A 17,230-nucleotide genomic window follows, 5' to 3' on the forward strand; every position below is an offset into this window, starting at 1 on the left:
GCCAAACATGTATAATCTGAATTGAGTCAAAAAGAAATGTCAGGCAAACCCAAATTGAGAGACATTTTACAAAATATCTGGCCTATAATCTTTAAAAATATCAAGATCACAGAAGTGAAAGAAAGCAGAAGGAACCATTTCAAATTGGACGACACTAAAGAGGACCAGCAGCTAAGCACAACACATGATTCTGGACTGTTTACTTTTGCTACAAAGGACATCCTAGGGATAATGGACAAAACATGAATGGAGTCTGAGAATTAGACTGTACTAATGTATCAAAACTAATGCTCTCATATGGATGGTTTTATTTTGGTTACGCAGCAGAATGTCCTTGCTTGTAAGATATATACCCTACAGTATTCAGGAGTATAGGGTCATGATGTTGGTAACTTATTCTTATGGGGGCGGTGGGGAAGCGTTCTTTACACTTGCAATTTTCCCCTAAATTTGAGATAGTCTGCAAATTTTCTTAAATGGAACTAAAAAAAAAAAAAAGTGCTAGAGCCAAGATGCCACTTGTCTCCTCTCAGGTTTGTGGAAATGTAAAAGCTTGACAATACATTGTGCTGGCAAAAATTTAGAAAAGGGGGACTTACCTCTGTTGGGACTATAAATTGGTACAATTATTTAGGAGGGAAATGTAGTAATGTTTATCAAAACAACAATTACATATATCGTCTCCAACAATATCACTACTGGGAATTTATTCTATGGGTATACATACACTAGTGCAAAGTAAGGTCTATATACATTTACATGTTGCAGTATTGTTATTAATGGAAACAATCACAAACAACCCAATGTCCATGAATAGGTTAAATTAATTATTGTTCTGTACCTTAATTTTTTTCTCTGTACTACATATTTTGGATATCTTTCCTATCAGTGCATAGTGAGCTTTGTAATTCTTTTACATTGTTCCAGTGTACTCCATTTAATCTATGTACCATAATTAATTTAACCTATTTATGGATACTGGGTCTCATAGAATAAATTCTCAGTAGTGGTATTTTTGGATAAGATACATGTAGCTGTAGTTTTTTTTTCTTTTTCTTTTCTTTTTTGTTTTTTTTCCTTTTTTTTTTTAAGTTTTTAACTCCTGTTAGTTAACATACAGTGTTATATTACTGTATATCAGTAATCATATATCACTATGTGTTTATCACAACAAGTCCATTGACTGGACTCTCTCGCTCCCTTATTTTTTTTTCCCCTTTGCTTGTTTGTTTTGTTTCTCAAATTCCACATATGAGTAAGATCATATGGCATTTTATCTTTCTCTGACTGGCTTATTTCCCTTATAAGGCTCCAACCATGTCCTTGCAAATGACAAGACTTCATTCTTTTTTATGGCTGAATAATATTCCTGTGTGTGTGTGTGTGTGTGTGTGTGTGTGTGTGTGTGTGTGTCTGTCTGTCTCACATCTTTATCCATTCATCAGTCGGTGGATACTTGGGCTGATCCCTTATCTTGGTTATTGTAAATAACATTGCTATAAACACACAGGGATGCATGTATGTATGAGGAACCTCCATACCGCTTTCCACAGTGGCTGCACCAACTTGCATTCCCACCAACACCTGTTGTTTCTTGTGTTGTTGATTTTAGCCAATCTGACAGATGTGAAGTAGTATCTCAATGTGGTTTTGATTTGCATCTCCCTGATGATAAATGATGATGAGCATCTTTTCATGTGTCTGTTGGCCAACTATGTCTTTTTTGGATACGCATTTATAATTTTTTGAATATTCTTTTTTTATTTTATTTTATAAAGACAGTAAGCAGAAAGGGGGGAGAAGGAAAGAGAGAGAGAATCTTAAGCAGACTCCAAGCTCAAACTAGGGCTCCATCCCATGACCCTGGGATCATGACCTGAGCTGAAATCAAGAGTCGGATGCTCAACCGACTGAGCCACCCAGGTGCCCCTGCAATTGTAATTTTGATAAACATTATACATTTCCCTCCTAAGGAGTTGTATTGATTTATACTTGAAACAGAAATAAATGCAAGTGCCTATATTCTCAAAGTTTTACCAACTCAGTTATTAGCAAACTACCCACCAGTAGCTTATCAAGTAATTTTTCTAAATACATTCTTTGCCCAAGAGAAACTTTAATGAATGGGATATCTTCCACCTCATGAGGTATTCATTTACTCACTAGTGGTGCCCCTCTATCCACAAACATACCATTGTCTACCCTGTGACCTTTTTCTGCTCTTTGATTTTGGTGGGTCCTGATATACATGAGCCTCCATCCCCCTTATCTGATGTTGAACTAAGCAGCATCTATCTCTAAATAGGCAAAAGGGTCTGCCCAAATTTGGAGAAACATTTAAAACTAGTCAAAACTGAGGATTTTTGGCCCAAACTCAGGATGAGAAGGATAAACCCTGCCCAAATGGAATCTAGTTCTGATATATTTTCCCACCTTTCTGACTAAAGCCAAATGTTTGAATATTTCCTAAATTACCTCTGAAATTCACTGCATTATTTTGCCTTTTAAAAGCACACAAACTTACATTTTTATTGTTAATAGATTTATTTTAACACATGCTTGTTTTTCAGTTTGTCATGGGGTGTTGTGAATCTCCACTGTGACTCCCAATGTGCTCTATTTTTCGGTGGACTGACATAAATCTGCCTGGACTACACATGTACGAAAGAATTATGGGAGCTACAAGTGGTCAGAATGCCCACTGCCACAACTTTTTGCCATTATTTTGTTCCTTGACAATGATTCAAGGGAGCCAGGGAAAAGAATCCAGGATATTAGTGAACAGTTAACACCAAGAGGACAAAAAGTGAAATCTTCTGACTTGACTATATTTCAAAATAATACTTCCAGTACCAAACATTTCAGTAGTGCATTTCAGAATCCACTATAGGTGTTAACCCATTTGATTTCTATAATTTCAGTGAATAATATTGATTCCCATTCTTTAAGTCAGGAAATGAAAACTCAGAGATGATAACCACATCTCCCCAAATCACACAGCTAGGAAGAAACAAGCCTATAAAGTACCTGAATTAGGCTAACCTTCAATGATCTCAGAGTAAATCTCTGTGATTATTAAGTTTAATAACTCTATCAGTAATGGATATTTCTAAATTCAAATGAGTTTAAAATTTCATGAGGCTATCTAATGCCTCAAGAACAGTGTCTACGGAGGCTGGGAATTCCAGAAAATAGGAGCTAAAAGGTTAATTTATTCTAACAGAAGGATGATTAACACAACGTAAGATTACCTATCTCTAATTAACCTAGTCCATTATTGAGTTCTTAACAAGAAGGATATGGATAGCAGAAATGTCACTCAAAAAGAATTCAGCTGAGAAAGTCTGAAGACAGTACTGCTCTGGGAATGATAATCATTATACTTGTTAGCCATTGGGAATGCTTAAAACCATCTTAATATTTAAGCCAGAACCTAAAATACTTCTTTATTCAAACCTCTCTGTTAAGGGGACTATGAGGCATAAGATTAACAAGTAATCTTTGAAAAGGTCTCAAAGGAAAATATGTTTATTGTTTTTAAGTAAACATCAGTCTTGCTTATTTTATTCAAAGCCCTACTAATAAAAAGTTAAACATTGTTACTAAGTGAGATATATTCTTGACTGATCAATGATTTAATAATAGGTCTAACTCCTCTCCCTCACTCTGACATCTATCTTACACCTGCTACATTCCAAGAGAAAGTCAGACAAAACACCTATAATATTTTCACTAATAATACTTCTGATGATCTTTGAAAATCAATGGTACTCTAAGCATACCTAACTTAAAATCTTAGGTACTGAAAAATTTGGTTTGGCATATCCTGTGGGTTAGTTTGTGTTTTGTTTTGTTTTGTTTTTCATTGCATAACACAATGTCATGTAAGAATGAAGTATATCATTTACTTTAGTTTTGTGCTATTATAATGGCATGTTGATGGGATTTTTCTTGTTGTCTTGGAATTGGTTATTCTAATTGAAATATGATGACAAAATTGTATAAGGATTCCATACTTTTAAAGGCCTCTCCAACCAATGAGGCCAAAAGTCTCCCTGAGGACTTATTCAGAGGCAAAGGAACCACCTCTCCCATTGCCAACTGGCATAACACCCCTAAGTGGGCAGAAAAATAGTTCCCCTGAACCCACCAGAAGTCAAGTAAAGAGGGAGTTTCAGTGAAATACAGAAAGTGATCACTGGCAAGTCAGAAAGCCTGACAGCCTACTAGTTAGCTAAATATTTAGAGTCAGGGAACTAGAGACCAACCTGAAGCCTGCCTTCAAAGTGCAGTGAGCCCTATGAGGGAGTATGAGGGAGAATGTCACCTGTGTCTTTTGGAACTTGGGAGCATATCTGAACACCAAGAACTGTGTCTCCTTCTTTTCTGGAGATTTTGAAGGAGGACTTGCTGACTGAGCCCAGGAGAACGGGACAAAAAGAGAGCACGTTATAGGGAAATTAGGAAAAAGGTGGAGGAAGTCTCCAACTTGTTCCCAGTTTCTTTATCTATCAGAGAATGCAGAGGAGGACTTCCAGGTTTGACTCAATACAAAAGAATATAGAGAAGAGAGGAGAAAGCCCAGGCCCTAGAGTTACCTGACAGCTTGCTTTTTAAGGGGGGGGGGGGGGGAGGATATGGACCAAAGGCAGGACTAAAGGAAGACATGGGTGCTTCCTCTGCCATATCCTCAGAAAGGTAGTGCACCAAGGTGAAGCTAAATAGCACTAAAAACTGCACAAACTTATGAGAAGATCATCACATCCTCAGTGACCACCAGCAGCAACAGAATCATGCACATTCTTAGGGGGAGGGGTATTTCCTCATCTTCAATAAGCAATCCCGGCCATCTCTTATATTCCTCCTCCACAACAAAGGAGTGAGATGCTATAGAGGGAAATGAGAGGATCATATTTGAATCAGATTTGAGCCTGGATTTTTACACTGGAGTGAAATTAGTTTGGATTTGCTTTGTTTTTTTTAATAACTGAAAATGATGACAAAGATGCAGAATATGCTCAGGAAATTGTCTTGGGAGATTTCTACAAAGCACTACTGGGAATTGTGATCGGAGAAAAATAAAAACATTATTATGTTAATATCCACGAAGTAGAGTCTACTCAATAAAACTGTTTATACTAACATTCTGACTTTCTAAAGCAGGTTGGGAGGAGTTTTTGGGGGGAGGAAGGGGATCACACATCATCTCAAAAATAGTGGACAATAAAAAGAACAATAACAAAAAAACAAGTCAACTCTTACATGCAGGAATTAAGAAAGGAGACATTAAAAGAATAAAAAAATCATTCAGATTTGATTTTATTGTTTAAGTTGAAGAACCCATACTTACTTGCCTATGTCTTTGTTAAAAGGAAACATTTTTAGTAAAAAATATCTGGGATTTGTATAAGACCTTTGAAAGTTTTCAAGGTACTGGGTTTGAGGGTTTTTTTTGTTTTGTTTTGTTTTGTTGTTTTGATAACATACAGTATAGTCTTAACTTCAGGAGTAGAAACCAGTTATTCATCACTTACATATGACATCCAGTGCTCATCCCAAAAAGTACCTTTCTTAATGCCCATCACCCATTTAACCCATCCCCACACCTCCCCTCCAGCAACCCTCAGTTTTCTCTCTGTGTTTAAGAGTCTCTTATGGTTTGCCTCCCTCTCTGTTTTGAATTTTACCTTATGAGAAAAGACTAAAGTCTCATTATTCACTTTCATATCCAAGGTGTATGTAATGAACCTTAGAAAGTATTCAAACCATGATTTTCAAATCAATCTATCACCTTCTACCCTCTTCTCCCTTCTGCTGTCTTATCTTCAATTCAATGAAGAGTTGGGGGTGGGGGGATAGTCTTAATTATTTTCATAGGATACGTGTATTATTTTTGTAATTAAAAAAATAAAACAATGATTAGCATTCTATTCATCATCTTCCTCTCCTATGTAATTATGCTTTATTCTATTTAACAACTATTCATTTCAACATTCAACAATTATTTCCTTCAGGTCAACCTCTCTAGCCGGTATCTTCAACTTATTTGCGCCATGTTTTTCTATTTAAATGTTTGCCTGATAAAAATTGCCTTCTCCACTCCTAGCACTGGGGCTAACGGTTGGTATCTCAACTCATTTTCGGTTTCGATTCTCAGATCTTCTGAGATAGATAGAACGTCACTTCTCTTCCAGCCGGGAAACTCTCAAACCAACCTGCATTGAAGCTTTCTCCCCTCCCAGTCTCTTGAAGTGGGAATTTGGTCTTTTCACATTCCTACAACTAATCCTGTCTCTTCTATATCTTTAAACTTGCCCTCAGATTGGCATCTTATCAAAAACAGGTCTTTCCTGAATGAATAACCTTTTAGCTACCACCCTATCTTTTTCATTGACAGCTAAATTGAAATTGTTGCATATCTGCCCTGCTTGTGGAAGAATCTGGGGGGAGTAGGAACAGCATGGGAGTCAGAGCCCACCTCATAGAGGGTAAAGATGTCCTCACACAAAGATCAGTCTAGTGTAGAGAGGCCAAGCCTGAGTAGGATGAGGATTTGTCCATTTAGAGGGGCACAGTGTCGATGGCAGAGCCTGCACAGGGGAACAGTGCATCTACAGAGGAGAGGGGATGGCAGTAGAAAGAAGAGACTGATTACATACAGAAGGATTGGGCAAATAATCAGACCACTGGGAACCAGGTTTCTCAGCAGCAAGGAAGGGGGTTACATATATGAAAAGGGAGAAAAATAGAATAAATCCGGAAGAGATAGATTAAAACTAATAATATCAGTATGCATTCATGGTTTAATAGATAGATGGATAGATGAAATGCAAATGTGTGGACATACATTGATATATACATGTGTCTATATCTTAGCTCTCTCTAACTGAGAAACTTTGAAGCACCACACTCCAAAAACAAAGAGCACACCTAGTGTCCAGACTTTGTTTTCTAAATGTTATTTTCAACTAAAAAGACTTGAGGCTAAAACGGCTAATTCCAGGACCAGGGTAGGGAAAGTACAAGGTGACCTTATTCTATCTTATGCCAGAAAGGAAGAAGTCAAAAAGTGACTTGAGACACGTCAATAGAATACATAAACCACCTTCAAGGGGCTTCCATTAGCTAAACTGGGAACAGCTTGAACATCAAAATAAATGATAATAAAGAATTAAGACCCATATTAATCACCAGTACTATAAATAAATAAATGAATAAATTGAAAGTTTCATAAGAAATGGGCTATTTGCAAAGTCTCAAAGAACTTCCTTACAAAGTACTTAACTAATTACCAAAGGAGGAAAAATTTTAAAAAACTAAATAGTTGAGAATCCTGAAAGACACATTCTTAATCAAGTGACCATTAGTAACGGGACAAATCAAAATTGTGTGTCATCTGATAGGATTCACTAAGGAGAAAACAGCATTACCTTTGAGGTACTCCTGTCAAAATCTATTAATTCAGTCTTTTTCAATTGTATCACAGAACACACTATTTCCTCAACCATCTCAAGAACAGTACATAATTAACACCATTCTAGATGTATTGAAAGAAGTTAATTTTTTCATACAATAGATGCCAATTGATGTTGGTATCTAACTCTCTCCAGTTGGAAAAGGCCCGGAGGTACATTCCATAAAATAACTGGTCAGTAATCTTTAAAATGTCAAGGTCACTAAAGACATAGAAAAGACTATTGCTGCTCTCAACTGAAAGACACTAAAGAAGTATTACAACTTTATGCAACAGGTGACTTTTAACTACAGCCTCCCATTCTAAAGGACAGTATTGAGACAAGTGGCAAACATGACTGGGATTTGAGGATTAGATGGTAATAACCCATGACTTGATTTTCACAGTTGTATTATGGCTATGTAGGCACATGTCCCTATTGGTAGAAAATACCTAGTAAAGTAGTCAGGAGTGGTAGAGTATCATACTGGCAAATTACTTTCAAATGGTTCTGGGGGGGAAATAATGGTTGTGTACATGCCTGCAAGTTTTTTTTCTTTTTTTTTTTTTTTATTTGAAATTTATTGTCAAATTGGTTTCCATACAACACCCAACGCTCATCCCAACAGGTGCCCTCCTCAATGCCCATCATTTACTTTCCCCTCCCTCCCACCCCTCCCATCAACCCTCAGTTTATTCATTTCTTGTTTCAAAATTTTAAAAATCAGAAAAATTAAAAATGAACAAAAATAAAACTGAACAAAAGTAAATTCATCATCATCTTCACTCCTCCGCACGTTCCTCATCTCAGCAAATGGCTCCACCATTCAGTCAGCAAGTTGCCTAGTCCAGAAATCCAGGGTCATCCTTGACTTCCCTTCCCTTCACTAATATACAGACAATTAATGTGTCTCCCTCTGAACCCAGATCTAATCATGTACCAAGTTCTGGTGATTCTACATCCTAAATATCTCTTGAACTTAATCCATTTCCCTTTTGTCTCTCTAATACTATGGAATTCTGGCCACCATCCTACTCTACTGTATTACCAAAAACAGCCTCTTAAAATAATCTACAAGCCTCCTCTAATCTATTTTCCAAGATCAGACTTATTCTAAAACAAAAATCTGTTCATGTTATTCCTCTTAAAAACTCTTCAATATTCCTTATTGCTTCTAGAATGAAAACCAAACTCCTTAGACTGCCATATATTTTGGTTTGCCCAGGATGATTTTTATTTCTATTGTACAAACACGGTTATTATTGGCCTCTCTTGCACTCTCAGTAATGTCTCAACTAGGACAATGAATCATATGTTCTGGAAAGCTATAAGGTTCTGACAATTTGGTCTCTGTTTACTTCTCTAGATTGATCCTGACTTCTCTCTCATTTCTAGTAAATCTTAACTCTTCTGGGAAGGCTCTGCCTGAGCACTGGATCAGGATTCAGTACCTTTGCTAGACATTTCCTAATACTATGCAAGTCCTGTTAGCAACATATATCTATTGCACACATATCCTTATTTAACTATTTGCTTATATTTCTCCTTAAATTGTAAATTCTGTAAAGGTAACTCTACCACTTGGGGGTGTGACCTTGAGCAAGTTACCAGATCTTTCTAAGCCTCAGTTTCCCCATCTTTAAAATGAGGATAATTGCATTATTATTAAGATCAAATGATATAAAGCATGTAAAGGCTTAGCCCACCATACTCACCATTTTATGTTTTAAGAATTATGTAAAGAGTCAAAAGCATTTTTTCCCTCTAGAGCTCCTTAAAATTGTTTTCTTGGGGCACCTGGGTGGCGCAGTCAGTTAAGCGTCCGACTTCAACCAGGTCACGATCTCGCGGTCCGTGAGTTCGAGCCCCGCGTCGAGCTCTGGGCTGATGGCTCAGAGCCTGGAGCCTGTTTCCGATTCTGTGTCTCCCTCTCTCTCTGCCCCTCCCCCGTTCATGCTCTGTCTCTCTCTGTCCCAAAAATAAATAAACTTTGAAAAAAAAAATTGTTTTCTTTTCATAACCAATCTTTTGATTTTTTTATGTACACTACTTATCACACAGATAGACTGTTTCTTCTTAACATAAATCTAACAAGTCTCTTCATGATAGAGTTATTTCTCATTTTATTTATTTGCTTCTTTAAAAAAAGGTATGTTCTGGGGTGCCTGGGTGGCTCAGTTGGTTAAGCGTCTGACTCTTGGTTTCAGCTCAGGTCATGATCTCACAGTTTCATGAGTTCAAGCCCTAAATCGGGTTCTGTTCTGGCAGTGCAGAGCCAGCTTGGGATTCTCTCTCTCCCTTTCTCTCTCTGCCCCTCCCACACTCATGCTGTCTCTGTCTCTCTCTCTTAATAAATAAATAAACTTAAAAAAAAAAAAAAAGAAAAGGTATGTTCTAACAGAAAGTTATCTTGTGAGAAATGAGATAATACCAGAATCTATTAGCACTGCTCAGGCATGGAATATTTCTTTCCTCTCTGTCCTAGTGAGTAAGCACATGTAAGTCCTCACAGGAAACTGAACACATACACTGTATGGTAAATATAGTATTATAAGAAAATATGCTTTTGAAATATTATAAAACAGTGAAGGCCAAATACATAAATTTGTAGAAAACAGTGTTTCTACCATTTTAATAGTTGTTTCTTAATAACTAAACAATGTTTGGGAGAAAAAGCCCTATTGAAAAAAGAGTAATGATTCAATTAATTAATGGGCCCTACATTGACAGATTGAACATTGTATACCATACATTGAAAGCTCTTTTGCGTCCCATAATTGATATTGTGTTTCTTTTATAAATTTTAAACTAAAAGTTCTGGCTGCCAGAGATGAAAATTTAAAATTGGGGCGCCTGGGTGGCGCAGTCGGTTAAGCGTCCGACTTCAGCCAGGTCACGATCTCACGGTCCGTGAGTTCGAGCCCCGCGTCGGGCTCTGGGCCGATGGCTCGGAGCCTGGAGCCTGTTTCCGATTCTGTGTCTCCCTCTCTCTCTGCCCCTCCCCCGTTCATGCTCTGTCTCTCTCTGTCCCAAAAATAAATAAACGTTGAAAAAAAAAATTTTTTTAAATAAATAAATAAATAAAATAAAATTAATTACATGATTGTAATTTCTACTCACAGACCACACTCTTTCTCTAAATTTAACTATCATGTTGTACCTTTGTTAATTGTACAATTTTATCATTGATCTCCTTTGTTTAGTAAAATATGCAAGATAGCGGGGCGCCTGGGTGGCTCTGTCAGTTAACCGTACAACTCTTGGCTTCAGCTCAGGTCATGATCTCACGGTTTGTGGGTTCGAGCCACATCAACCCCAGAATCGGGTTCCGTACTGACACTACAGAGCCTGCTTGGGATTCTCTGTCTCCCTCTCTCTCTGCCCCTCTTCCGCCTGCTTTCTCTGTCTCTCTCTCAAAATAAATAAAACTAAATTTTAAAAAATATGCAAGATAATACATTAAACACATCCTCAGAGCTTTTCTTTCAATTACTAAAGGAAAATTAATTCACCATTCAGAAGTTAAATTTATACACATAAATTTAATCCACAGCCATTTAAGAAACAAAACAATCAAGCAACGGTGAGAAAAAGAGAAAGGCAAACCAAGAAACAGACTCTTCACCACAGAGAACACACTGATGGAACCCACGTGGGAGGTGGGTAGGGCGAGGAGTTAAATAGGTGATGCGGATTAAGGAGGGCATTTGTGATGAGTACATAACTAGTGTTATGTGGAAGTCTTGAATCACTGTAACATACACCTGAAACTAATATTACACTCTGTTAACTGGTATTTGGATAAAAACTTTAAAAAAAATGTAATCCACAGCACTTACCATTGCTCATACTTTCTGCTCTCTTGTAAGAATCCAGAACGTTATATCTCATTTCCATTCATAAATCCACAAAGTTCTGTTTCTCCACAGCAAATATTGTAGTGTTTTCAATCTAAGTATTTCACTGTTCTTAAAAATAAAAAAAAATTTGAAAATATATGCAAAATAATTTTTAAATAATATATATTTTCATTTTTAATATTTTCTTCTTTTTTTAATGTTTATTTTTAAGACAGAGAGAGACAGAGCATGAACAGGGGAGGAGCAGAGACAGAGAGGGAGACACAGAATCCGAAGCAGGCTCCAGGCTCTGAGCTGTCAGCACAGAGCCCGACGCAGGGCTCAAACTCATGGCCATGAGATCATGACCTGAGCCTAAGTCGGATGCTTAACCGACTGAGCCACCCAGGTGCCCCAATATATTTTTTCAATGACCAGATTTTCAAATACCTGACTGTCAAATTTCCAAACTTATAAATGAAAAGTGTTTGTCTTCAGAAATGTTTTTAGTGATTTTAATTTCTAAGATAGGTATCACCTACACATATTCTCAATATATATATAGCAAATAAAATATTACAAAATCAAGATCTTTGATTTCTATGACATACTTGCAAATCTGTTCAAAATACTTCTATCAAATGGCAGATATGAAACTATATTAAAAATATAGATAAGCAAGTTTCATTTAAGTTTCCCAAATTCTTATAGTCAGGTATTTTGCTCTCTGCTATGGCACACAACAGCATTTTTCCTAAGCAATCAAAAGCAAGCTGGAAGATTCTTTGTTCATTAATTGTAAATAATGTATCCAATAAAAGTAGAAAAATGCTGAAAAGTGATATACGTATTTTAATATCATTATTACTTTAAAACCATAAAACTTTAATAAAGGCAGTAATCTTTACTTTAGTAAAGGCAGTTTACTTCAACTGGGATTGGACAATAAATACATCATGATGACGACCTTGAGGCAATCAGCACATACTTACAAAATGATGGTTTGACCTTATATCTTATTTTCTTTTAATTTTTAAATTTTTTTTAATGTTTATTTATTTTGAGATAGAGACACAGAGTGAGAGTGGGGGAGGGGCAGAGAGAGGGGGAGATATAGAATCCAAAGCGGGCTCCAGGCTCTGAGCCATCAGCACAGAGCCCAACACAGAGCTCAAATTCATTAGCTGTGAGATCATGACCTGAGGCAAAGTCGATCGCTCAACCTACCGAGCTACCCAGCTGCCCCTGAACTTATATCTTATTTTTGATTCATCAGCCTCATGTGGTTTCATGTGGGTATCTAGAAAAACTTCCCATAAGATTCGACAATCTTTCAATGGAAAATTGCTTAAAGATAACATTCCTTTATCAACTTACCACATATCAGTACACAATTTATTAAGTGTGTATTATGTGCCAGGCACTATGCTAAGTACTGCAGATATAAAAATGATTAACACTTGAGCCCTAGATAAGAGTACCCCTGAGGGGCGCCTGGATGGCTGAGCAGATTAAGCCTCCGACTTCAGCTCAGGTCATGATCTCACAGTTCATGACTTCAAGTCCCATATCAGGCTCTGTGCTGACAGCTCAGAGCCTGGAGCCTGCTTCGGATTTGTCTCCCTCTCGCTCTGCCCTCCCCCACTCGCACTTTCCCTCTCTCTCTCTCTCTCTCTCTCTCTCTCTCTTAGAAATAGAGAAACATTAAGAAAAAAAAACTAAAAAAAAAGTGAGAGCATGGAGTATTATGGAAGAGACAGTAAAATAAACCACACAAAATATTGTTAAGAAACAAAGTTTTTAAAAGGTGTTGTGAGGGGCGCCTGAGTGGCTCAATAGGTTAAGCGTCAGACTTCAGCTCAGGTCATGATCTCACGGTTCATGAGTTTGAGCCCCACGTCGGGCTCTGGGCTGACAGCTCAGAGCCTGGAGCCCACTTCAGATTCTGTGTCTCTCTCTCTCTCTGCCCCTCCGCTGCTTGCACTCTGTTTCTTGCATTGTCTCAAAAATAAGGATTAAAAGGTGTTGTGAACAAAGAAGAGGAACATATAATCCAAACTAGGGAGGAGAGGATGGTTACAGAAGCCTTCTTGGAGGCTTACTGATAAATAAGTCTACTGCCTGGCTTTCAGCATGGCCTACTGATTAAGAGAATTGATTCAAATCCTAGTACCATCTGTTACTAGTTGTGGGAGTATGGACAAGTTACTTCATTATTCCAAGCTGGTTTCCTTGTTTATAGTATGGATACAATAGTATTTACCTAATAGTACTGTTAAGACGACCAAATAAGATAATGAGCAGAAAGCACAGCGGCTGCCATAAAATATGCTAGTATTCTGATTGTTTTAACGGTGATCTCTTTCTCTCTCTCACACACACCCCTCACCTAGCAAACAAGCTGGTGGTTTCTGGATTTCCTGGCCAATGTATGTATGTCCTATATACCTCTAAAAGAAAAACTTGTTTCATCCCACCTAGCCTGCCCCCCTGCCCCATTTTCAGTTATCAGACAGGCTTCCTGATCCTATGAAAAGTCTCCCTGACTTTCTTTAGTCATGCCTGTGCCATGTCCACTCTTTGAATGTGAGCCTGACCACTGAGAAATGTCTTGAGAAGACCGTAACTCTCCTGTCATCCTTCTCTGTCTCCATATCCTCCCAGAGACAGATCGCTTGCCCTTCACCCTCACACTACTCTCTGAAGATTTGGTGATTTTTCAAGAGTTCACTTACCAATGTTTTGGTGATTTTTCAAGAGTTCACTTAATTGGCTTTGTCCTCTTAACTATTGGCCACTGCTGTCTCCAAGCCAGCAACCAACACTTCATTTCATTTAGAGTGATCACTGCAGAGACAGAAAAAAATAATGTGATTAGAATACAAAATCACTGAAGTTCATGACAATGAGAAAGGCTTGTGCTAGAAACAGTAAGAGAATGACCATTTGTTCTTCTCACCTTATCCTTTTTAGGATCATGACTCTATTTGACAATCATTCCCCTGCCATTGGCCACTTATTTATCAAGCGACTCTTTCTAAAAGGTTCTTCTCTCCTTCCTCTTCATTTGCAGAAAAGCCTAAGGGGAGAGGTCAGGCTAAGTTCAGTATCTTCTTATATGTTTATCTTTCTAGAGCTTCTGCCAAGTTTCACCAAAACAGATTGAAATAATATCAAAAGACAAAAATAAATGAAAAATTAGAGTTAAAAGGCTTCTCCCATTCAAGGGGCCCACTGGCAGAAATAAAGTATTCCTTATCTGTAAGAGTGTAAAAGATGATTTGGACATTAAAATTAGTAGGTAAAATTCAATCTACTCTAGCTTCCTAATTTTGTCTTTAACCCGTACGTTACAAAATTATTTTGACTTTACTAAAGCATTACTCCAACTTTCTAAAGACAAAGATACACTATATTATTTCAACTTGTAAATTACTCACTTATTTTTTTTTTTACTTGAGAGAGAGAGAAAGAGAGAGAGCATGAGAGCAGGAGCAGAGGAGAGGTTCAGAGAGAGAGAATCCCAAGCAGGCTCCACGCTAAGCATGGAGCTTCACACAGGGCTCAATCCAACTACCCTGGGATCATGACCTGAGCCACCCAGGTGCCCCAATTTGTAGATTATTCATGATTTAATTCTGCTCCTCACTTCAGACGCTTTGTGCATCTTCACAACAGCATGTATACCCCATATCCACAAAACTCTTCAAATAGTTTTGAAGAGTTGTATGTTTCAAAGAGATATATGTTTTAAAGTCTAAACTATTAAAGCATTAAGGTCCTACCAGATTCTCCACTGCAAAATAATTGGAAATTCATACACTCTACAAAAACCAATTATCAACTGACTATATCAATTACATATCAATTTTATATCAATTTGGGGCAGAAAATTTCAGTTGCCTCAAGTTTCCACTGAAATGCATTGATTTAAGTAGCTTATTCATAAACTAAAAGAAAAATGTTCATGTTACAAAAACAAAAAATATAAAACCAATTCCTGATTAAGCCACATGTGAATTTACTAAGTCACAGATTAAATGTGTGATTTCAAAGCTTAGCTATCATGTAACTTGTTTCCTGACTCTGAAACAAAAGATCATTTGAAACACTTAGAATTCTGGATGCAGCAAACTTTTAAACTGCCTTTCCTCCTTACAGCATTTCTCAACAAACTCTTCCTTCATCATGGCTACTTCTTCAATGGGATAACAAGTAAAAGTCCTCAACAACAGAAAAAATAGTAACAGGAAAACTAAGCTGATTCAAATGAATGAGAAGAAATAATTCTTTTTACAGTTTTTAAGTATGATAACATAATAATAAACAACAATAAATAAAATAACCTTACATAACAGACCCTTGGAAAATGCTTCCATTAAACAGTATTGAAAAAATAGTGACAGTAAATAATAAGTTTCGGGTTTTAAAAATCATCAATAATAAGGATCCTCTTCATCAACAGAAAAAAATGTAGATGACTGGAAAGGCAATATTCTCTAAGTGAGATATCGAATATGAAATTCCATTTAGCAAAATATGAATTTGAGGTAAAAAAAAAAAACTGAGAACTTGTTGCATTCACTTATACTTTCCGCTAAAACTCAGTAATCATCAGAAAATGTCAGCTATTATAGTTAGATTTTTTTTTACATTCATTACATAAAGTTGTGCCAGGTCAAAAGTCATAAAATAGTTCAAAAAAGAAACTTAACATTTCTGATTCTCCCCATAGGCCCAATGCCACTGAAGCCTACATGAATAAACTTTACCAAGTCATCTAATTTAGCAGGACCTAAGTGTTACAAATTCATTCAAGAGATTTTCCCTTGGAGCCACTAATCAAATCTGTTGTCAGAGAATTCTAATTGATATGAATCATTGTCTTTACTTCACCAGCAATGCAATAATGCTTATTATTAATAATTCTTTATTAGTTGTATATCTAGATGGAAATGTAATAAAATGTTAACAGCGGTATATCTGGGTGGATAGAATTATGGATGACTTTACTGTAAATTAAAAAATCAAGGGGTACCTGGGTGGCTCAGTTGGTTAAGCACTGGATTCCTGATTTTGGTTCAGGTCAAGGTCTCATGGCTAGTGAGATAGAGCCCTGAGTTAGGCTTTGTGCTGATAGTGCAGAGCCTGCATAGCACAGAGCCTGCTTGGGGTTCTCTCTCTCTTCCTATGTCCCTACCCAGCTCATGCTCGCTCTCTCTCTTTCCCTTTCTCTCTCTAAATAAATAAAATAGCCTTTAAAAAAAAACATACTTTAAAAAAAAAAGACATCAAAAATAAAAGATCAACTGGTGTTCACATAACACATATTACATCTTAATGAGGAGGGAGAACAGAAATAGAAATTTGGAACTGAAATTTATGATGAAATTCAGAATACATCTGAATGTCTATTAAGTATGAAGAACATAAATACACCATCTGATTAACTATCAAATATAAAAAACTCACTTATTTTGCTAATAACATAGCAAATCTTGCCTCCAGTCTGTGCGCCAAAGTCATTGTATTTTGAGGATGTTAAAGAGTTAAGTCAGAGTCACAAAATCCTGAAATATGAAATTAAAACAAAAAGAAAACAAAAACCAAACACCCTTAGTTCTACACTATGTAAGACAATCAAGTGTTAGTTGAAATAAGGATTAAACATGGATTTCTTTTTTTTTTTTTAAGAATAGGTCTGGCTCCTGGTGTGGTTTTTCTTACAATCATACATGAAAACTTTCTGTTGAGATGGCTTGGTGTTTTTTTCTAATAATATTGAGCACTATGACATATTATGTAAAAATCTCCAGACTTGGCAGTAATTTTTACTTACCACATGAATACAAAATATCTTGATAGTGATCATCATTTGTCAGTTTTAGATCGAGTTCTTGAGCTTGAGTTTAATCCTTTGTACAGTAAGATGGAACA

At 36.7% G+C, this 17,230-nt stretch overlaps 1 long non-coding RNA gene across 9 annotated transcripts in view; it reads right to left on the bottom strand.

Moving 5' to 3' along the window:
- The window catches only part of LOC121013196 (uncharacterized), a 69,337-nt gene that overhangs the window by 37,095 nt on the left and 15,012 nt on the right, over positions 1-17,230 (bottom strand). For 7 of the 9 annotated variants that reach the window (XR_005782582.1, XR_005782566.1, XR_005782580.1 and 4 more), the window contains exons 2-4: positions 14,253-14,372; positions 14,029-14,140; positions 11,294-11,422 (exon numbers count right to left, since the gene is read on the bottom strand). This is a non-coding gene — a long non-coding RNA (uncharacterized LOC121013196). Of the gene's footprint in view, positions 1-11,293; positions 11,423-14,028; positions 14,141-14,252; positions 14,373-16,765; positions 16,901-17,132; positions 17,209-17,230 lie in introns of those variants that run through there. The other 2 variants (XR_005782570.1, XR_005782573.1) reach the window with 2 other exon arrangements.

The sequence above is a fragment of the Herpailurus yagouaroundi genome, unplaced genomic scaffold, assembly GCF_014898765.1.
Source record: "Herpailurus yagouaroundi ecotype Mexico unplaced genomic scaffold, PumYag 29, whole genome shotgun sequence".
Lineage (NCBI taxonomy): Eukaryota > Metazoa > Chordata > Mammalia > Carnivora > Felidae > Herpailurus > Herpailurus yagouaroundi.